This window comes from Taeniopygia guttata, chromosome 3 (genome assembly GCF_048771995.1).
Source record: "Taeniopygia guttata chromosome 3, bTaeGut7.mat, whole genome shotgun sequence".
In the NCBI taxonomy this organism is placed as follows: Eukaryota; Metazoa; Chordata; class Aves; order Passeriformes; family Estrildidae; genus Taeniopygia; species Taeniopygia guttata.
In genome coordinates, this window is record NC_133027.1 from 80224881 (window position 1) to 80247497 (window position 22617).

The window sequence follows — 22617 nt, forward strand, 5'->3', positions numbered from 1 at the left end:
CTTCTTTCCATCTTGATCCTCTCTACCTTCTTAAAGCAAAATTTTAAATGGTAATAACCCTTGAAAAGCTTCACTGTTACAGTGCAAATATATTCACATGCTCTTAAGCTTGTTTGCAATGCAGAGTGAAAATACCAGCAGTTAAAATCAGTTCTCTGAAAGGTGACAAAAAAGTTTCACATTGATGTTTGCTATGTAGAAAGAATTCAAGAGGGTCCTTTTTTTGTCCTACCACCTTTTAAATAAACTTCTTGGTGCCTCTTAAAATTTTTTGAACTATAACTATGAGTAGTATTGCTTAATACATCATACATTAAGGGAAAAGACCTTATGTGAAAACACAGCTCCATTTAGATTGTGCTTTCATGCATCAGAAAAATTATTTTAAAAGCATCTTGAGCCTCTTCTGAAAATTGACTTGATTCCCAAATCACTTTTCTCAGAAGTGCAATCAAAATCTCTTAAGAACAAGATACAGTCTAATTGGCATACTGAAAAAGCTTAATTGTGACTAGGAGACAGCAGTTTATTTTAAGAATATGGTTTCAAAGAAAGAGTTTATTTTCTTCAAGAACCATTAAAATGGTCAGTTATACCTTTGGAAACTCCATCAAAACATTAGCAGTTCAAACTTGGGGTTTTGGAAATTAATATGTTCTGTTGTTCCAGAAGATATAAATTCCTAATGTTTAACTCAGCAGGTATAAAAATCTTTCTTTGTGTATTCTTGAATGTTTCATAGCCAGGTTTCAGGGCAGAACTCATGTTCTTGTTTTCCATTAATAATAGCCTTGAGAACAGGACAGGAAAGCTCAGCCTCCTGGTTGTCCTAGAACCTCCATAGGCAGTCAGAAATGCACATTTCTGTCTGTGACTGAAGCCATGCACAGAGACTCATGGTGCTGTTTTTGGCATTATTTTTCTGTAAAGTCAGATCTTCCTTTTGCCACAGGAATCCTCCATCTCAGATACGTTCAGTTCTATAAATGTCCAGGAGATCCAAGAGAAGCAGCTGTCTAGCCAGGATGGGGTATCAGGGCACTTTCCAGAGCAAGCCATCCTTGCCCTCTCTCATGGGGAGGAGTGGGAGCAAAAACCCACAAGTTTCTGTTTATGAGGCAAGACCCAGATCAGTCTCATTTGATTCCCCCAGGTGTTTCATAACTGTACCTGTCCTGCTAAATCATGAGGGGCTGTCACGGTTAAAGATCTATCGGAAGTTATGCCCTAATATTTACAAACAAAAATTAAAACTGGAGGTGTATTACGCTCAGGTACAATTTGCACATCTCCTGAAACATTCATTGTGCATCCCTACATATGGATGTTCAGTCTACTGTCAATTTGTAGGTTTGTTTCCTTTTATTTTCTTTAACAGACCCCTTAGAAGTAGCCTAGAGTTGCTCAATGACCCATAGATGGATGGTTAAAAAAACCCTCCCTAGAGTAGAACAAAAATTTGGTGACCTCTGTTTCCTCAGTTTCTGTGATTCAGTTATGCTGGATTTTGTTTTTGATGCAAGTAATTTTCCACAGCATAAATGAAGGGAAGACTTGTGTGGAATACAGGCACAGCCAAGACAAATATATATGGCAGGTTCTAAGATAAAATGGGCCAGGCTAACACATAAAAAGAAGATTTTAAATATTTTTTGTCACACGGGAAGGTGGGAAGAAATAGATTTTGTGAATTATGAACCTCTGAACAGACAGCAGCTCACTGGAATAGCTGAGAATTTTGAAATGTGGAAGAAGAAAAAAAGTGACAAATGTCATAGAATGAAAGAGATATAGTAAAGTTTGTGAGATTAAATTAGATTTACTATGTCAAATAAACATCATAAATCATAATGTGGGAAGGGACACTGAAGGTTTCCTGCCCAGGCAGATCCATTTTTCCTTTTGCATGTTTTTCTAACTTTCCTAAAGCCCTTGAATAGTCATTTCAATGCTCTGGACTTATTAAAAGATTTTCCACCTATCCAGTTTATTTTTTCTGTACTCTATATATCTTTCTTAGCAACAATTTTTTTCTTTCTTCCCTTACCTAAGACTAAACACCCCTTTTCCAACAATGGCTGGTTTTTGTAGCCTCTATGCTCCTCCAGCACAAAAAATTTCAAGAATCTTTCTCTGTCTCTTATAAAAAATGGCATTTCACAAATTCACAGATGCCTTCTAATGCTAATCCTAAGCAGAATTTCACTTTAAGTAAAAACAATATTTTGCTTAAAGACCTGCCAACTCAAAGAATGGGGAGGAAAGAATTACAGAAGGAACTGAGGCTTTCAAATTATGAAGAACATTTTTAAAGACGAACATGAAAAGGATTTAGGCATTTTTCACAATTTTAATAAGAAAAATCATAAAACTTATGAAACTTTGGAGGATAGAATTAAAAAAAAACTTTTCAAGGTAACATTATTTTCAGTTTTCATATAACTTGAATAGTGGTCAAGCACAAATTGGGCAGAGGAAATAGGTGTATCAGATTAGAGACCTTTAAAGATCTTTTTCCTGGATCATAAACCTCTTCCTAGAATTTTCAGTTATTACAATATGTTAAATATATTAATTATTACTTGAGGACTACATAACTTTTTTTGCAGGCAATTATTTCTCTTCCTTGTCACTAACACAGTAAATATTTGATGTAAGCAAGAGATTGCATTCTGTGCCATAAGTGTCCTGTTTAGTTGCACAAAAAAAGCTTTACTTATTCAGTTGCTCTTGTTAACAGGTCTATTATAAAACATAAATATAAATATAAAATAAAATATAAATATAATATAAAACATAATCAAGAGAAGAAAGAGAGGTGTCCCCCAAAGATTTGCAAGATACCTTCAGAATATATAGGATGAAACTTTCCAAACACACACATAGCTTTCCAAGGGTTTGTGAAAATTTTCCCATATGATCTTTTCCTACCTTTTCTAAGAATGAAAGAAAAGAATGGAAGATCACCAGAGGCATAATAAGATATGTCAGGTAAAAAGAGCACATCCCAGGGTGACTGACTAGAGAGAAGTGAGGAAGAAACTTTTAGGAAATGCTGGCAAATTATAAATTTCCATAGCATGGAAAAGAAGGTAGAGGAGCACAGCTTTGAGAGAGTGTTCTGTCTTAAATCTATATTAAATCCTTTCATTTTATAGGCTCTCAATGGTACATTCAGTAATTTTCTCTTCAGGTAGTAAACCCTGCAACACAATGACTGGGAGAGCAGGATCCCAGGGACAGGCAGCTGGATTTTGTATTCTAGCTTTCAAGGGAAGATAAAAAATTTTGTTTCACACCTGAAAGACCCCCAAGACAGACTTTTCAAACTCCAATGATTAGAAGTATTAGGAATCTAGTGGCTGCTGGACCTTGGAATAAAGAGAATTTTGAAAATATCACATTAAATTATTTTGTGATGATTGTTCTGAGTTTGCTATGGGTTTTTTGTTTTTTGCTTTTTTTTTCAGAATAAAATTCAACTAAATTAATATTAGCAGAGCATTTCAATGACTCCAGTAAGGGCTCCAGCAGCCTGCTCTGGTGAAGATTCAGTTGGGCTTTGAGGCAAACTCGGTGCCCTAAAGTGTAGCACTGAGTGTGGCCTTCATCATGTGGCTCCAGGGGCTGCTTGAGGATGAACCCTTGAATTTAGCATGTGTGGAAGAAAGAAGGATGTCCTCACTGCCTTCAGGCTAAATCTCAGCTTGTGTTGCCAAAACCTTGACAAGAATTGACAGGAGGGGTTTCTTGCTGGGGAAGCTGACATTTCAACTCACAGCTTCTCCTGGAAGTATCAGGTGGGCAGGAATTCTCTCCACCTAGGGTGGTTAAAAGCAACACCTTCTGCAGCATGGTGGGCTGTGCTTCATCTTGGCAGGAAATGCAGGGTATTGACACAGGGATCTGCGGCAGCTCTAGTCCTTTGGAATGGAGAAACTGCACCCACATTTTCTTGACTTGTTGGCTTTTTAAAAAACTTGGGCGCTGCCTGACAAAAACATGCTTTTATTTTATTTGTATATGTGTTTCTACAAATTAGAATAATATGTATAATTTGGAAAAAAAATAATCAGTTATAAGATCATTAAAAACAGAAAAAAAAGAGATTTTTTTTTTTTCTGGCCTTGAATTTTAATGTGAAAAAACAAGTTATTCATATATGAGCAAATGGTAATTATATTTTTCAAGTGGTTGAGCAAAGTTAGTAGCAGTTTAGTAATAAAACAATTAACTCACTGCTTTATTATGATAAATATTACATCATATTTTAATTTTCACTCAGCAAACTAATTTGTTTGCCTTTTTATCTTAAACCCCCCCAAAAATTCTGTAAAGACCCACTGCATATGCATTTCAGGAAAAAAGGCATTCCAGTTCTTTCTTTTACTGTTCAATATAATCTGTAGGTGCTTGTATCTCCTCCTGGAACATGTGCACTAAAAATATTTGGAAAGTTCTGTGACTTTTCTTGAAGAACCAGCCCTATTTTGCACACAGTTCTGGTGGTAGCTCATCAGATGTGAGATTATGGGAGGCAGTAAGGCCCCTGGTAGGAGGGTAAAAGCTGGGTATGACATTGCAGGAGATTCTCTGTCCTCTTTTCTCTGGACCTTGCTTGCTGTCCACTGCCCCACCTGTTTCAAACTGTGACATGTAAACTTCTGGGAAGAATTCGATAGAAAGCTCGTCAGTAAGTAAAATTCATTTCCATGGTAAATTGAGGAAAAAAATTGTCAATGTGGAAAAATGTTTTAATTGAAAAAAATGTAATGTTTTGCAACAGCAACATAAAGATATTCTGATTTTGGTTTTTAATTTTTAAAGGAAATACGAAACATTGATTATTTGGGAAATATGTTTTACATTCTTTTTAAACAAGAGTAATACTGAGCATTTGCTTCAACTTTGAAATAAGCAGAAGTTTCTAGCTTTGAAAGTTCTATAAACAAGAACACTGAAACTCAGGTATTACTACAAAAGAGTAAGAGTGAGAGAGGAGCTGACTGACTTAGGTTAATCCATGGCTCTAGATGGTATGTGACAGAAATCATGCCTAGAGATGGTAGCATTTCACCAGGTTTAAGAGGCAGAACCATGATTTCAAGTCTGGGGATGTCACGGTGTTCAATGACTTATATGGAAAATAATTCCAATAAGCTCCTGAGATGTAGCATCCTGAAAATATGTTCAAATAAATTATGAATTTAAATGTATTTGCATAAGTCATTTTGTTGAATAGGCAGCAGAAGTGCTTGGTTTTTTGGTGAGATATAAGAACCAATGTTACAAACATTAATTATTAGTAGGAAAAAGTCTGAAAGTAAGAGTTTCTAAAGCACTTGGCAATGACACAGGTCAGCAGGCATTGAAGTTATTGGAATTTTTTTTCACTGTGTTCATAGTTAGGCCAATACTGAGTGCTTTTAAACATCTCCTGTAATTTGATCTATTAGAGGCAACATTTATGCATCATCAGTACAAACACAGCATATTTTCTGTGAAAACCTTAATTTAAAGAAAGTGCAATTCAGATTTTTCCATTTCACCCTTTTGGGCTGGATAATCACAATAATTTAAACAATTAGCAAGCTGAGCTTGCTCAAAATTAAATAAAAACATCCACTTTTGGTTATGAAAGTGCTCTCTTAGGCTTTTTTTGCTTATTTCTTCACTATTTCACATAGTGTTATCAAGTCATATCAAATCAGAATGCATAACAGAAATATTGAAATTCACTGATTCCTATAATATTTTACTATATTATAGGTCTTATAGATATATCATATCATCATATCATATCAAATCATATCAAATCAAAAAGTATTTCATATCAAAAATATAGTCCCTGACTAAAGCATTTTTAGGATGGACATTATAATTAAGGCAGAGCTCAGAGTAGAACAAAACAAAATTTTAAATTGACCTCCGTGTCCTTGACTGGAAAAAAACCCAAAACATAAAAAAACCAAAACCAAGAAGCGCAATATTTATAATTAGAACCAAGAGTTGCAAAAAATTCCTACAAAATTTAAGCTACACATTTGTAACATTTTTCTTTGCATACATATTACTAAAGATTGTAGAAGATTTTTAAGTGTTAAAAATTGTTTAACAGAGATTATCTAAGGGCTTTGCCACTTCAACTTTGCTAATAAGTTAATTAGTACTTGAGGTTTTTAAATGTCTATTATGACAATTTCAACCAAGCCCTGAAAATAAACTCTATGAAGTAAAACCAGAAAATACACAGAGTAAGTTAGCCAGGAGATCAAACAGAAAAATAAAAATTTCTAAAACTTTATGGGATGGCCATTTCATGTACAATGTCCACACCAATGGGTTATTGTACTTACTCACCTGGACAGCTTCCTGTGTTTTTATTTTAAGGACAAATAAACGGGTTAAAAGGAGTTTTCTAAGGAAGAAAAGGAAGGGCACAATGAATAAAAAGAAAATTGCAAACAGCCTGAGTACACAATAATGGTCAACAATAGTATTTCAATATTTCACAACACTATTTGCAAAAAAAAAAAAAAAAAAAGCCAAAACCAAAAAAACACAAAACAACACAAAATAAAAGATGCCACAGGGCAGCAAGGAAAAACGAATGTGTAAATAAGTGAGGCCAACCTTCTAATGGAAAGGTACAGAAGGTTAATGTTGCTGTCTGAGCCAGAATGATGCTGCTTGATATTTAGATGCTGACTGTATATTTTCACTTCTCTAGGATTCAGACTTGGCTGCACCTGATCATCTGTAATGGGATGTGGGAATGAAATTGCTCCTGATCTCTGGTGATGTGCATGCTACTAACACAACATTTAAAGGCACTACTTAGAAAATGAGGTAATTTTAGAGCTGTCTCCTGCAGATACCCAGAAGTGCAATGAAGCCTTAAATCTTTCCTTATTTATCAGTGCTTTCCACGGGGGTATCAAAATTTTTTCATGAAGTGATTAAAAAAATCCCTCTAGAATATCTATCAGGAAAAGAGTGATTTTTTTGTTAGTTGGTTTGTTTGGTTTGTTTTGTGTGTGTTTTTTTTATTTATTTTTATTTTAGAGTGGAAAAAAAATCAAAATGTTTTAAATGACTCAAAAGCAAGGTATGGACCTCCCTGAAGACAATTAAATTAAAAAGTTTATTCTCATTTCCTTGACAGAATGACTTTTCCAGATAGCTGCTTCTTTCTTTGCCACACCAGGCCAAAACCACATTTCTTTGATTACCATTCTCAGCATGTCAGGCCATTCCTTCTATGGCTTTTCCAAAAATCAGTAGTGTCAGGGGATATAAATTGTGGCAATTATGGCCTCTCTGGATTGACACAAAAAGGAGCTTGTATGGGACAGACCCATATTACACCATGGAGCCCTGTGCAAAATAACTGAGGAAGCCTTGAGGGAAAATTTCAGTGTCCTTAAATGCTCTTCAAAACACAACTCTTTTGGTAAGAATAAATATACGTATAAAAGACTTTCAACTCCTCTTCCTTGGATCACTCCATTGTGAGGCAGTACCCCTTTACATAATTCCTAGAAATTTTACAATATGCTGATGGCTAGGAAATGTAAATAGATCATAAATCAAATAGACTAAATTTGTAACAGTAAACATGGCATAAAATATCTTTATTTTAATATCTTTATTAATCCCTCTATAAATTTCTGCTAGTGAAATAATATCCAAACACAAAAACTCCTTTCTTTTTCTGGCCCTTTCCTGTATCTTCCTCTTTAGATGCATAGAAAAATCTTAAAATGTAACTGGATTTTGTTCAACCTATGTTATTTGTTACTTATTCTTTTTTGCTGGTTCTCATCTGACCCTGGCCTAGATCCATGAGTCCTGGTGTCTCAGGGGACCAGAGAAATGGATGAAAAAAGAAGGTGGGACCAGAGGAAGAGAAAGCCAGAAGGGGAATGTCCTGCTGCTGTTTTAGCCATGCTCCAATGGGGAAGACACAGAAATCAGAAGGAGCTCTGTCAGGATCTTCTGAGGTAGAAACAGCAGGTTTGATTCTATTTCTCCAACAAGCTGAAAGGAGCTGGTTTGGACTTGGTCCTATTGAAACAACAAAAAAAAGACCAAACCAAACCAAACAAACAAAAAAAAAACCACACACAAAAAAAAGGTTTTGTTCACTGCCTATCTCTGTCACATCCCTGAAAATTGCAACTGCAAATTATTGATCACTTCAATTTCACAACTCACATCTTGGTAAAATATCCAGTTCCTTCTCTTCTTGAACGAGTTTTTGTCCCTGCGCTAATCCCCTTCCCTTGCCAGAGACATTAGCTGTTGAAAAGTTTCCTTGAAAAGTTTCATATTATTATGCAGTGTTTAACATAATAGCAATAGATTTTCCTGCTGTGTATTGCAGTAGTGGAAAACATTTAAATATTATCCATGATGCTGAGCCTTTTTATAATCACTCCTTCTGTTCTCTTTAGTAACTCAAAATAATTCCTGAATTGTGCCAGCTAATATCCTCTTGTTTAAGTGTTTCTGAAAGCACTTCAATTGTGTGCACACCAAGGTTTCTTCCATGCTTTCCTCTTTCATCCCTGTCATTCAATGTTCCAGTCCAGTGGTTTTTCCATTTCTGTTTCCAGTGAGCTCATTTTAAAGTTCCAAGTCAATTCTTAACATTTATATTCTCTATTAATTTTCTTTACTTCCATTTCTTTCTTTTTTTTCTTTTTTATGTCATTATTCATATTATCATTGCCAGTATCTTTCAATTTGCAGTCTACATCCAAGTTTTCTTTTTTTACTCTATGGATCTGGAAGGAGTAAGAGGTGTACTTTGATTTCTGTAACCAATTTGCTACCTTTTTTTTTTTTCTTCAAAATAGAGAATTTTCTCTCTTTTTTTCTTATTAAAAAAATTAAGAATTTCCAAATATAAAGTTCTTAGAAAAGCAAGTCTGTTGATTTATTTTTCTATATTAAAATTTTAAACTAAACATCCTCCATAGATGAAATATGAGGTATTCACAGCCCATATTTTCTTAAATGTCAGTTTCCTAACTCAGCTTGAAATCATAGGTATTTTTTGAATTAATTCTTTTTCTATTTATGGTGCATCCTGAATGAATACAGATCTGTAACTCTAATAAATTAGTATTCAGGTTTCATTTCCAGACCAATTGGAAAGGACAATTATAACTTTTCTAAGATAACAGGGGAAAATGGTTACTTATATTGGTTGGTTTGCGTCTGCTTTTCCATGAGATATCCTGAAAGCACAAAAAAATATTTCAAACACTAAAGACCCATGGCATTAACTGTTCTGAGTCAATTTTAACAATTAGGATTTAGCTCACAAAAAATGTTAAGCAAAGGCAGAAGGTTGAGTCAAGCAAAGAAGAGAGAGTGCTGGGAGAACGTTTCAAAATGAGAGGCCATCAAGGGAGGAGGACACATAGGAGCATGATGGATTGCCCACTAGTGAAAATAAATCATATGTGCATGTTGCACCTGCAAGAAAAGGCTAATGGCTGCATTTGTTTCAAAACCCAAAGGCCAAAGGAAATCTTGCCTCAGAATCTACTTTATTACTTATATCTATGGCCAAGTTTAGAAATTAAGAATTGCTTTTCTTCTAGGTCAAGAAAATACCCGTAAGCTAAAAGTAATGAGATAACTTGCTGCTTCCAGAAATTCTTGAGTTCAGAAGATTTGAGTCTTCTGGAAGAACTGAAGTGCTGCAAACCAGAAAAAAAGTACTGCATTGTGTTGATAATGCAAGATCACAGCTCTTGAAGTCTTACTTGTTTATGTACAAGGATTTCCCTCCTAAGAAATGGTTAGATGATCAGGTTTAAAAACATGTAGCATGGGAGTTTTAGGAGTTATCTGCTATGAATATATTATCCACTGTATTTAACTTGCTTGTTTGTGAATGGGCCATGAGGCATACAAAGATATTTGCTATTCAGAACTGTTCACAAAATAATGACTAAATCACTGAATATAACTGTTATATCTACGATTATATCTCTGTTTCTAATATGTGGTTGGTCACTTGAAACACAAGTCCTTGTTCAGCTTCTTCAGATGACAGAAATATTCCTATTGTAATACAAGTAATAAAGAACCAAAGTTCTGCCTCAGAGGGTACTATGCATGTTTAAAATTAGTAGTTATTTACTGTTCATAGCAGTAAGTCCATTCATTCCATGTCCTTCAAAAGATAATGATAATGATGAAGATAATAGGAACAATGATAATATGCTTCTTGTGTTTTGCCAAAAAGGTATATTGTCTCAGCACTAAGTGATGGTAGACATTAATTATTGTCCTCAGGCCTCTGCTTCTTAAGGGCAGTGTTATTTGTTATTTCTAAGCTACAGTGCTAAAGAAAGGTAGCGTGGATTAATTTCTTCACAGGAGCAAAGGTTTGGGCCCATTTTGTCCTTCTTCTGACAGTCTTCTCTTATGGACCCACCACCCCACATAGCTAGCAGAGGGAGGAGACCATGCCAAGCAATGTTTTCTTGCTTACTGCATGTCCCTGCTTAACCCTGTAGTCCATAGGATGAGAGCCCACAGTCTATGTTACATTATCAGGAGTCTATGCTCCTGAAACTGGGATTAGTGCTGAGAAGGGATGCTCTTCCTGCTTGCAAAGGTTGAGAACATTTAGCTGGTAAAAGAGCTTGGTAGAGTTATACATCACTGAATGTAGTATTATGTCTAATAACAGATAGAGAATATGTTTTTATAGTCCTAAAATCAATCCTCAAAATTATGCAGTTCTACTGCATATATTTATGTAAAGTGTTCAGTGTTCATTGTGTGTACTGTTAATGTTTCTCTGTTCCTTATGTCACTCACTGAAATGTCCCCTGAGATAGAAACGCATTTTTTGTTCCAGGATGGATTTGTACAAAAATGTCTGAATGCAGAATGGAGGTCTGGGTTGGAGTTTTTTGTTTGTCTTTTTCTTTCTTTTGGTTTGTTTGGGGTTTTCCTGGGGAGGGGATGGGAGGGCCTGGCGGGGAGAAATTTGATCTAAAGTCATGGATTTTGCTTTATAGTTGAGATTCTCCTCATATTCACAGCCCTGTGAGAAGAAGGTTGCTGTCCTGCATGAGGCCAACAGCTGCTGATTCAGCAGGCAGAGTCCACTGAGGTACTTGCAGGAATGTTGCAGGAATTATGACCTTTGTTGCCCCATTACAGGGGATGCAGAATCAGTACCAGGGCCACTGTGTCGGGTGTTCGGATAAGTGATACTAATGGCTGGGGATACTCAGGATATCTAAGAAGGAAGTATCATCCTTTGGATCAGTCCCTTCTCTCTCATTTCCTGAAATAAGAGAAAAAATGAGGAAGTGCGTTCCCTGTGTGTAAAATCCTATTTTATTAAATTGCGGTATTTCTGTAATTTTTCACAATGCCATGTTGATAATAACTAAATAACGCCATACACATTTTCTATGAAAATGCATCAACCACTTCGAAGAAGGGAAGAGAGTCAGAAGTCCCCTGAACCCTTTTTGAGTGGCTGATCTGTCAGGCTGCAATACCCTGTTGCATGTTACTTTACATTTTAGAGCATCAGGCAGATTGCAGTTTATAGTGGTCAGTGATAACCTGGTACAGTTTTCTCAAGCTGTTATATACTTATACACACTTGTAGGATCAAAAAGCAGCTGAAATGGAGAAGCAGTCCCACAGACCATTTCTGTTATGCAAGCAAGAGTCCTGTTTACACATATGATTTAATAAGCTAAGTGTTTTTTTTCTATAAGTACCTCTTCAGGTGTTAGTGACTCCTCAACATTTTTGCTGGCTGAGCCATCAGGCTGACACAGCCTACGTACTACAGAATGGAATTTTATGCCAGAATATTTATATTAAAATATGATTCTTGAACAGAAGTGGATATACAGATGAGCAAGCTCACCCAGCACAGATTTCTCATCTCCATTTTTTTCCTTCTTTTTATTTTTTTCCCACATAGGAAGTCATCAGAGTTATATTTTTCCTGATTAACACATTTCTTCATCAACTATAATTGCAACCATTAAATTAGATTGCCTCCTGTTAATCTTCCACTGCTTCAATCCTGTTATGCAGAAAAATAATATAAACTGTCATAGTGAGAGGATGCAAGTGCCAATCTTGAAACTGGAGAAAAATATTGTTTTAATAAAAAGTCTTTCCATCATAGTGAATTTTAAAGCAATACAGAGATGGCATTTTCTTAAACAACAAGAAATATGCATTAAAAATGGAAATATTTTCATTAACAGGAAGAAATAAACATCATATCAAAGCTGATGGCATTCTTGCATGCATCATTTGTATAGCTCGTCAGATAGCTTAGAATAAAAGGTACCCTCAGGCAAGGAGTAGAAGAAGCAAATAGTCTTAATTTATATCTCAATATAAAGTTTATAAGCCTAGATAAAAAATTAGGTACTGAAACATTAAGTCCCAACAGTCTAGCCAGTCTGATTAATATCTCTTTGAACACAACTTACATTAAGACAGAGACAGCTGGGTTTAAAACACAAAGCCTGGCACAGCTGCCAGGCTTGGCACATAATGGAGGTGGAAGACTTCGTTTAGAGCTAATTTATGTTAAATGACCATATTAATCTTTCAGGGAGTTTTAAGGATCTCATGATCTGAGAGAACTTACTTGCTTTTCCAGCGCTGAAACATTCTGTACATTCTCATCTGATTTTTTTTAAGATTTTATCAAAGACTGATTAGAGCTGCATGTTCAGAAAAATACTACGTTTTTAAAAGTTAAAATAAATTATAAACTGTCCCTAGTTTTCTATTGTATAGATGAAACCTATGACTCCTGAACTTAATAATTCACCCTCAGTGCTGTAGTTGTCCAAGGTCAATGAATTATTTTTTTGATATTTGAGATAGTAAGGGAGAAAAAGCTTATTACCATAATAAGTGGAATTACATTAGCTTTGAAGTGAAGAGTAGGATATTAATATTTACTCAAATCTGTTTGTTTATTACCTAGTTTCTAGGATGGCTTAGGAACACTGTCATTGGTAGATCTTAAGAATTGGTTGTTCATTCAGACAGAAAACATATGACTGGAATGTCCAAAGAAAAAGAAAAAAAAAAAAATTAGACAGAGTACTTCCATAAATCCTCAGCTCATACATTTTCATTCCAAGGTTTTTCCATCATTTTTTAATAGGATGATTTTTTTTCCTCCCATAGGTTATCATGAAGGTATTCTCAGAATTCTTTCAGGCTCCCATTTGTAACTATTATTATTACATTAAATACTTTCCCTACAACAGCAAAAGTTTTCATGATTTTTTTTTTCCAGGCTTATTTAGGCTATTGCAACCTGTGCAGTCCTCCTTTCCTTGGTGCAGTAATTTGGCCATTCTCCAGCTGTGGCCTGCAGGGATTAGTTGATATCCCCTTTGTCAGGACAATTATTTCTATCTTCAAAGGGGTGGAAAGAAGCTTAAATGTACAGTTTGTTTTTATGACCTTACTTTTCTGCATCTCTGATTTCAGTAGTCACCCTCAGCACATTCTGCTGCTGAGAGCAGTGAGCAGCACTAACTCAGTGCTCCTGAGTTTAGGAGAGGTGTGCTCAGGGGTAGGGATGTTTTGGAGGAGGAGGCTCCTGAGTGGTGGGTAGAGACACCTGGGATGGCAGGTCTGCAGCTCTGCTGTTGCAGGCTGACCTTGGGCAGCCAAGGATTTGGAGGCAGGCTCAGGGCATGCCTGTGGTCTGCAGTGTGGTGCTGTGGTCACACAACTCTGTCTGGTTGTGTACAAAACTTCCACGATGTAAAATATAACTGACAGTATTTGGAAAAGAGAGTCATTGTGCTGCCAGTGGAACAGGAATGACTTTAACAGCTGAGGATAAGTACGGGAGAGCTCACTATAGCAGAATGTTCTATATCAGCAGGGAGGTGTGCCTTCAAAAGTAAGGGGAACAGAAAACAGGAAAATGGGAAAGGCAACAAGAAAAAATTGTTGGATGACAAGAAAAGAGGAAAGAAAAAAAGAAATAGAAATGCAAATCATATAGGAAAGTGCCCATGGGGTGTTGGAATCTGAGGTATTGATGATTCCGAGATTGTAGAAAGTCTCTTGTCTTTCTGCCCCACTGCCAAAGAAGAAGCCATAATTCGTTTATGCTGGTGTTCAAGGTTGTTTATTCTTGCTTATCTCTAACATGTTCTGCTGCCCTGCTGCAGGTCTGTCCTGCAGGGCAGCGTGTGGGGCTCTGCCCCTCAGTGGGATGTTACAAACATTATATACCAGAAACTACCTGTGCTATATTTACAAGAATGTGCCAATATCTATCACCTACGTTGAACAGTGTGTCCCCAGCCTAAACCAACAGAAAAATGCCAACAGTACAGTGAAACATGGAGGGCATGAAGAAGGAGAAAAAGGACAAGACACACCCAATTTCCTCCATCTTGTCCCCTTTGAACCGCTAATCTAGAATCCTAAAATTTTACTTTTGCATCCATGCCACACTTAATTATTACTTACATCAAACCCCCAGAGCTGGTAATTCATCCTGTAAGATTGAAAACTCTTTTCCATAGACAGAGATCAGAGACAGTGTCTCTTGGGGCTCTGTACAGGGGGGTTCCTGACCTCCTGCCAGGGTCTCAGGCATTCCAGGGCAGCCAGAGGGAAGCCCTGGATTCCCACAATGGGGAAGAAAGGATGGAAAGAATTTGGAGAACATTCACAAAGATGCTGAAGGAAACTAAAGTGAGAATAAGCAAAGTGATTCAGAGAACAAGAAAGTGTGAAAAATTCAAAGTAGGTTTGAGCAACCACTGAAAAGAGATGCAAGGAAACTGCCTGTGCTCCTGCAGGGGTGGGTGATAAGGGGGGCCAACATATTTGCCACAGTCAGGACCCAGCATCCCCATGGATCAGACACAGCAGCAGAATCCTTGTGTTCTTCCAGGCACTCCTTGGACCTCATTCCTTCCAACCTAAGCTGACATAGTAAATGGCAAAGGTACTGCTTGAAGTACATGAATGAGTCAGGCCCAGCTGAGTTCCTTCTGTTTGTTAATGTGATGTGTCGCAAGAAGAAAAGGCCTGCTGGCACCAGTGAGACATCACTGAGGTCTGAGGAGGTCTCACATCCCCTCCAGTGCTGCCCTCAGACCACTTGCTTTTTATACTCAATTTTCATTTACGTTGTCATGCTGGCATTGGTGACATCTGTATGGCATGTGGGTTTTTAGCTGATGGCAAAAGGCCTGTCAGAAGTGGATAAGGCATTTTTTTTCAAGGAATTCCCATTCTGTGTCTTTGTCTCTCTCTGTCTGTCATATCTAGTTCTAAACTACCTACTTTGGATTCTAAGCAAAAGGTGTATTCTTAATTCTATGAAATATTTTCTAAAGTAGTTTATGTGCATGTTTGTATGTTGAGTATGAAACTTAGTAAAATTAAAATTATATAATCATTTTAATAGTAGAAGTTATTATATATTTGCAATCTAAATACAGAGCAGTTTAATGAGAATTGAAAAGCTGTTAGTGTATCATACACTGAAACATTATAGGTAATCATCATTTTGTCTCATTTCCCATCATTATCTAAAAAATACAATGACAGAAGTGCTTGTATGACAGTTTCTAAAAGATTTTGCTAAAAGGAGTTATTTGTTCAGATTTGAATGACCTAGATTATGAGAGAGCTTTCTTTCTCTCATCCCAAACCTTTACATTTGATCATCTCTACAAACCACAAAAATTCTTCTCATGGACAGACAGCTCTTCAACATGTCCTCAGGTACTTTCTGAGATAAAATGGGGATGAAAAGTGGAAGAGCATCTGTGTACTGGGTGATAAGAATGAAAAAACTGTGACACTGTGATTTACAGAATATCCAAGGTATAGATGAAGTAATTTTTCTTTGTCGCTTTAAAAGAAATGGAGCTTTACACAAGTCAATTTTGGACTCTTAAAATGTGGCTTGTCAGAATGAGATGCAAGTGCAGTGAGACTGCCACAAGATTAAACAACTGAGCAGAACATGAATTTTCAAAAATATGGATAACTGCATACATTTTCATGTCTTGCATTAGCTTTCAAATGTTTTGAATAGCATCTTTATGGTCACAGTATTCATGAAAGAACTGCTGTCTACTGGAGAAATATTTCAGGTAACCTTAAGATGGCAACTCAGTTATTTCTATACTTGTTACATCTTTAGTAATGGCCTCACTATTTAAACCCAGCCTGTTTTGGAGGGAGAGTGTTACAGTGAGCTCCTGGACACCCTTTTGTACCCCCTTTTCCTAGGGCCTCTGTGGCTCTGATCATGATAACCCCTGAATCCTCCTCCCTGCCCCAATGGGGTTGTCGGGAAGCCAGGAGTGCCCACCCTGTCCAAAACCTATATAGACCCCTGAAACTTCCTGCTCTTTCTCTTTTGCCCCGCTCTCCATGGACACCACAGAATAAAGAGAGCTGTTCCAACACCCTGGGGTAAGGAGCCTCTTCTGAACACTTTTCCCTCTCCTGCTATTTCTTCCCCTCACAGCCCCATATCTCTGAGCTAGTCAGATTCATTCGGGGAGCTGCGTGGAGGGGGGGAAAACAATAGAAATAACAGTTGGCGCCCAACGTGTGCTGCTCTGAGCCCACGAAGAAGCTGGACCCCATATATCAGGGGAAGTCAAAAGCTTTTGGGACAGTCAACTGCCCTGGTACTCTAGCTGCCTTTAAAAGCTTTGAGTCACAGGGACAGTTGGGGACCTTTGCCTGTGTACCCCAGGAAGAGCCGACTGGAGAGGGAACCCCCAGAGAGGGTTTCACAGACGAATCCTGCAGTCACAGGCTTGGTAAATTCTCCGACGCGGCACCCGGGACCGCGCCTGGCCGGGAGAGGCTACCATAAGTGACTGGGGGGGGCTGCTTGCGGGACGGTGAGCCAGGGCCCTACTGCGAGTAAGCGGGAACCAGTGGGCTGCGCATACCCACGTTCCAGGGGGGAACAGGCACGGGAGGAGCGGGCTAAAGCCGCCCCGGCAGTGGCGGGACGAACGCCCCTCCCCCTGTGCCCCCCCGGCTCGGGTTTCCCACTGAGGGAAATTCGAATCATTCGTGCTGTGTTATTAGCTCTGGTGGAGACTAGACCAGTGAAACAATTAAAAATCATGGGTACTAACATTTCACTGGAGCAGAAGAGTATACTAACACATCTTAGCAATAACTTAAACAATGTATCATTCCCTAACAAGCTCCTCCTACGTTTTGTGTGCTGGCTAAAGACAGAAATACCAAATTTTACTGTGCAGGACCTGAATTCGCTTGCTTTTTGGAATCAAATTGGACAGATATTAACTTTAAAAGTCGAAAATGGTGAACATAAAGTTTCTCGATTTATTCCGATATTTTTACAAGCACGGAAAAATATTTTAGAAGCAGAAAAAAACATGCAAACGCAGAAACACAGTTCTAACACTCCCTTTTCCCCTTCCTACCCACCTCCTAAATACCCCAGCCCTGAAAACCCCTCACCCACCCCTTATTCCCCTCAGACACCTTGTTTTTCTGAGAAATACAGCCCGGAGTGTGTCTTAAAGAGCAGAACGGCATCTGTGGAACACACGCGGCCAGATCATGGCGGCGGCCATGTGGTTTCACCGGCGCTGGCCGCTCCACCCCCCCACTCCCCCTCCCACTCGCATTCCTTTGCTTCCCCCGCCCTCCGCCACCCCCTCCGCCCCCACCCCCTCCTCCCTCCTTCCTCCGACGCCTGCTTATCTCCCATAGCAACACCCCACCTTCCTTATCAGTCCCAGCCCCCGGGTTGCCCCGGGAACAGGGGCGGGGCCGGCCCCTGCACTCCTCCGAGCCCCAGCACCGAGGACAGCGGGGCGGGGACACGCCACAGCAGCCTACCAGCTCAGAGCCGGGGCGGGGCCCGAGTCTGCACCGCGGAGCAGACAGCCCGATGGGGGGGGGGGCGAGCTGCCCCTCACCGAGGTGGGGGAGGCGCGGGGGGGACATAAGCCTGCCCCTATCGAGGAATCTATACCATCTATAGCTCCAGTGGTTTATTTAGGGAGAAGAAATGGTACAAAAACATACCAACCTGTCCCATACAGGGACAAAACATAAATCTGTAAAGTTCAGAAAGAATTTGGGAGATCGAGTGAGATTTTCAAGGGTATAATTAGGGCAACCTTCAATTCAAATGAAATGGTGCCAAAAAATATAACTGATTTGTTTAAATGTTTACTAACATCCTCTGAATATGAGATATGGGAAAATAAGTGGAAATTGGCTTTGGAAACAGTGTTGCAAGAAATACAGCGTACACCCAGTGATGCCACCGACATGGATGGCCAGCCCCTTACAATACACCATTTGTGTGGGACAGGAGACATACAATGTCCAGAAAAACAAACCAGACTGTTATCTAGATCGGTTTTAGAAAAAATCTGTACTGCTGCAGAAAAGACACTATATCAATTACCAGGCACTGAGGTTGAATGCAGTTATATTAATATCAAACAGTTTCCTTCTGAGAGTTTTTTGCAGTTTGTGGATCGTTTGAGAAGCCAAGTCGAAAAACAGGTGCAACACACCAGTGTGCAAACAGAGTTGATTAAAGAAATGGCCCAGAGGAATGCCAACGAGACCTGTCGTAGGATTCTTCTCAGCCTTCCTCTTGATCCAGCACCTACTCTTGGCCAGATGATCGAGGCCTGTGCTAAGAAAGCAGAGCTGCTTGATAATCATGTCAGTCATAGAGCACCAGCAGACTTACAGCCTGTTGCCACTGCTACATCAAACCCCAGGAAGCCACCCAGATCATTATAACAGCTGCAGCAAATCATCTGCCTGCGTTGCAAGAAACCAGGACACTTTGCCAGGAACTGTCCTCAGAACCAGAACCAGAGACAGATCAACAAACAAAAAAACTAGATGCACAGCGCGTGCCCACTGCTACGCGCAAAGATATAAATATAGTGGGACACAAATGTGACAATGCCTCTCTCTTAACAAATAAGGGGGAGGGTGGATACTATGATGGGGGGAGAGAGAAAAATAAGAATGTGAAATGTATTACTAACAAGGTTTGGCAGCCACTAGGCCGACCCCGCTTAGTGACTGCCAAAGGATTTCATTTCAGAAACACTGATTGGAAAGTCATTGTTGTGGACCTATCAAAAAACCCTCAGGACCTGCAGGCGTACGATATGGAACTGGACAGTGAGTATTTTGTTATTGGGGACACAGCATACACACCTCCTGAGATTGAAATAGTTCCCATGACTACTAAGGGAAAAATATCCAGCCTTATGCTGTTGGCACATTGCTTGCACCCTCCATTCTATCTAGAAAAGGGGCAACTTCTGGCACAAGCCATTCCCGTCCCAGTAGAAATCACAGTAGAAGGAAAATCTCCAGAAGTCTACTGGGCGGAAGTAGTAGGAGAGGACAAACCCTCCATGACATGCAACCTAGCACATGGGTCAGAATACCTTCATGTGGAAGGTGTTCTGGACACAGGTGCAGACATCACGGTGATACCCAAAACCATGTGGCCATCACACTGGGAATTGCAACCTGTGGCAGGCAAACTTCAGGGTATAGGAGGAACTACATTGGCAAAAATTTCTTAAAATGTAGTGCAAATTGAGGGACCTGATGGGAAATCAGCAAGTGTTCGCCTGTTTGTGGCAGACTATAGGGCTCCTCTGTGGGGGAGAGACACCATGTCCCAGTGGGGAGTCCAATTAATCATTCCTAAGACACCCCAGGATTTTCGGGAGTCGCCACTGTGGAGCGCCATGCCCACAAGTTAAAGTGGTTGGATAACACCCCAAAGTGGGTAGCACAGTGGCCTTTGAGTAGAGAAAAACTCGAGGCGCTTGAAAAACTTGTGGAGGAGCAGGCAGCTCAAGGACACCTGCAAGAAACAGACAGCCCTTGGAATTTCCCAGTCTTTGTAATAAAGAAGCCTGGGAAGGACAAATGGAGATTGCTCCATGATCTCAGAGAGATAAACAAAATTGTGGGGGACATGGGACCTCTCCAACCGGGGATGCCGAGTCCAGCTATGCTTCCCCAGGACTGGAAATTGGCTGTGTTAGATATAAAGGACTGCTTCTTCCAAATTCCATTGCACCCTGAAGATGCCCCGAGGTTTGCATTCTCTGTTCCCACGGTCAATAGAGAAGCACCGATGAAACGCTACCACTGGAAAGTTTTGCCCCAAGGTCTAAAATCCAGCCCTTTCATATGCCAACAGTATGTAGCAGCACTGCTGTCTCCAGTACGTGCAGAGAGAAAGGATGCCATCATCCTACACTATATGGATGACGTGCTTGTGTGTGCTCCCAATGACTCTATACTCCAATATACACTTGACCTAGTGGTTAAAGTTTTAACCTCTGCTGGATTCAAATTGCAGGAAGACAAAGTTCAAAGAATGCCACCTTGGAGATACCTGGGCCTGGAAATCTCTGCAAGGACTATTGTCCCACAGAAATTGGAGATAAATTGCAACCCCAGAACACTAGCAGACCTCCACTCGCTGTGTGGGTCTTTAAATTGGGTAAGGCCCTGGCTAGGCCTCACGAATGAAGATCTGGAACCTCTTTTCAATTTATTGAAGGGGGAGGGGGAGCTGACCTCCCCCAGGGAACTGACTCCAGAGGCAAAGACAGCAATCGAAAAGGTACAGAAGGCCTTGTCAGAAAGGCAGGCACATCGATGTGACCTAAATCTGCCTTTCCAGTTCATTGTTCTAGGAAAGCTGCCACACCTGCACGGGTTGATTTTCCAATGGATCAAGGGGCAGAAGGACCCACTCTTAATCATAGAATGGGTTTTCCTATCGTTCCAAAGATCCAAAACCATCACTAGGCCACAAGAGCTGATAGCAAAGCTGATTCAGAAGGCCAGGGTGAGGTTGTGTGAATTAGCAGGGTGTGACTTTGCATGTATTCACCTTCCAGTCAGGCTTTCTGAGGAGGGAAGGAACTCTCCTGAGAGACTGACAAAAGGGATGTTTGAGCATTTGCTCCAGAGCAGTGCCAGTCTCCAGCTATCTCTGGACAGCTATAGGGGACAAATATCAGTCCATGCCCCGTCTCACAAGTTGTTCAATGAGGAATTCCACCTGATTCCTCAAGAGAAAAGGAGCCGGAGGGCACTCAAGGCTCTCACAGTGTTCACTGATGCCTCTGGGGCTTCCCACAAGTCGGTGATGACTTGGAGAAATCCACAGACTCAGCATTGGGAAGCTGATGTTGAGCTTGTGGAGGGATCCCCCCAGGTGGCTGAACTGGCTGCAGTGGTGAGAGCTTTTGAGAGGTTTTCCGAGCCGTTCAACTTGGTGACAGACTCTGCCTATGTGGCAGGTATAGTGTCCAGGGCGGAGCAGGCTGTGCTCAGAGAAATAGAAAATGAACATCTCTTCAGGTTACTCTCAAGGCTAATTTATTTAATCTCGCACCGAGAACATCCATTCTTTGTGATGCATGTGAGGTCAAACACCGATTTGCCAGGTGAGATTGCAGAGGGGAACCGAAAAGCAGACTCCTTCGCTGCACCAGTTGAAAAGGCAAGTCTCCCTGATGTTTTCCAACAGGCAAAGCTGAGTCACGAGCATTACCACCAGAACGTGCCAGGTTTGATTCGACAGTTCCAGCTAACACGGAGTCAGGCCCGAGCCATTGTGACCAACTGTCCTAATTGTCAGCTCCAGGCGGTGCCATCCTTAGGCATGGGAGTAAACCCCAGAGGCCTTAGCAGCTGTGAGGTATGGCAGACAGACATCACACACATTCAGAGTTTTGGTCGCCTTGAATGCGTTCATGTAAGCGTGGACACATTCTCAGGTGCAGTGTATGCCTCTGCCCATATAGGACAAAAGGCTGCACATGTCAAACAACACCTAGTACAAGCATTTTCAGTATTGAGGGTGCCAAAAACGATCAAAACAGATAATGGCCCAGCGTATGTATCCAAGGAGTTCCTGGAATTTCTCCAGCAGTGGGGAGTGGAACATAAGACTGGCATTGCCCACTCCCCCACAGGTCAAGCTGTAGTCGAGCGTGCACACCAGACGCTCAAGCAGGTGTTGAAAAAACAAAACAGCTCAGCTCCGTGGATGTCTCCACGAGAGAAGCTCTGTAAAGCCATGTTTACTATCAATTTTCTGAATTGTTCATTCGAAAATATGAGTCCACCGGTTGTACGTCACTTTAACAGTGGCAAGCAGTTTAAATTGTCTCAGCATCCACCGGTCTTGATTAGGGATCCAGAAACTTGGGAAACCAAGGGTCCCTATGAACTTGTGACCTGGGGTCGTGGCTATGCGTGTGTAGCTACTCCCTCAGGCCCTCGGTGGATTCCCCAGAAGTGGGTGAAACCTTTTGTCCCCAAGAATCCAGGTCAAACAGAAGGGGACAAGAAGCAAGTATCTGATGTTTCAAAGAGAAGACGCCGCCGGATGGGAGAAGAAGAAAGTTCCTAGGCAGGAATTCCTTCCGGCAGAAATAGAAGCTTTAACATGTTCTTAAAATGTTTGTTCTTCCCTTTTAGAGAAAACCTACCTCCCACTCAACCCGGTGATGAGCCCCATCCGAGTTGTCA

General features: G+C 40.0%; 1 long non-coding RNA gene across 5 annotated transcripts in view; it reads left to right on the forward strand.

Annotated features, from left to right (window-relative positions):
* LOC140683751 (uncharacterized) overlaps positions 1–16481 on the forward strand; it is a 218360-nt gene extending 201879 nt beyond the window's left edge. For all 5 annotated transcript variants that reach the window (XR_012055146.1, XR_012055147.1, XR_012055148.1 and 2 more), the window contains 3 exons: positions 6731–6849; positions 7841–8003; positions 9615–16481. This is a non-coding gene — a long non-coding RNA (uncharacterized lncRNA). The remainder of the gene's footprint in view (positions 1–6730; positions 6850–7840; positions 8004–9614) is intronic.
* Positions 16482–22617: the final 6136 nt, after the last annotated feature.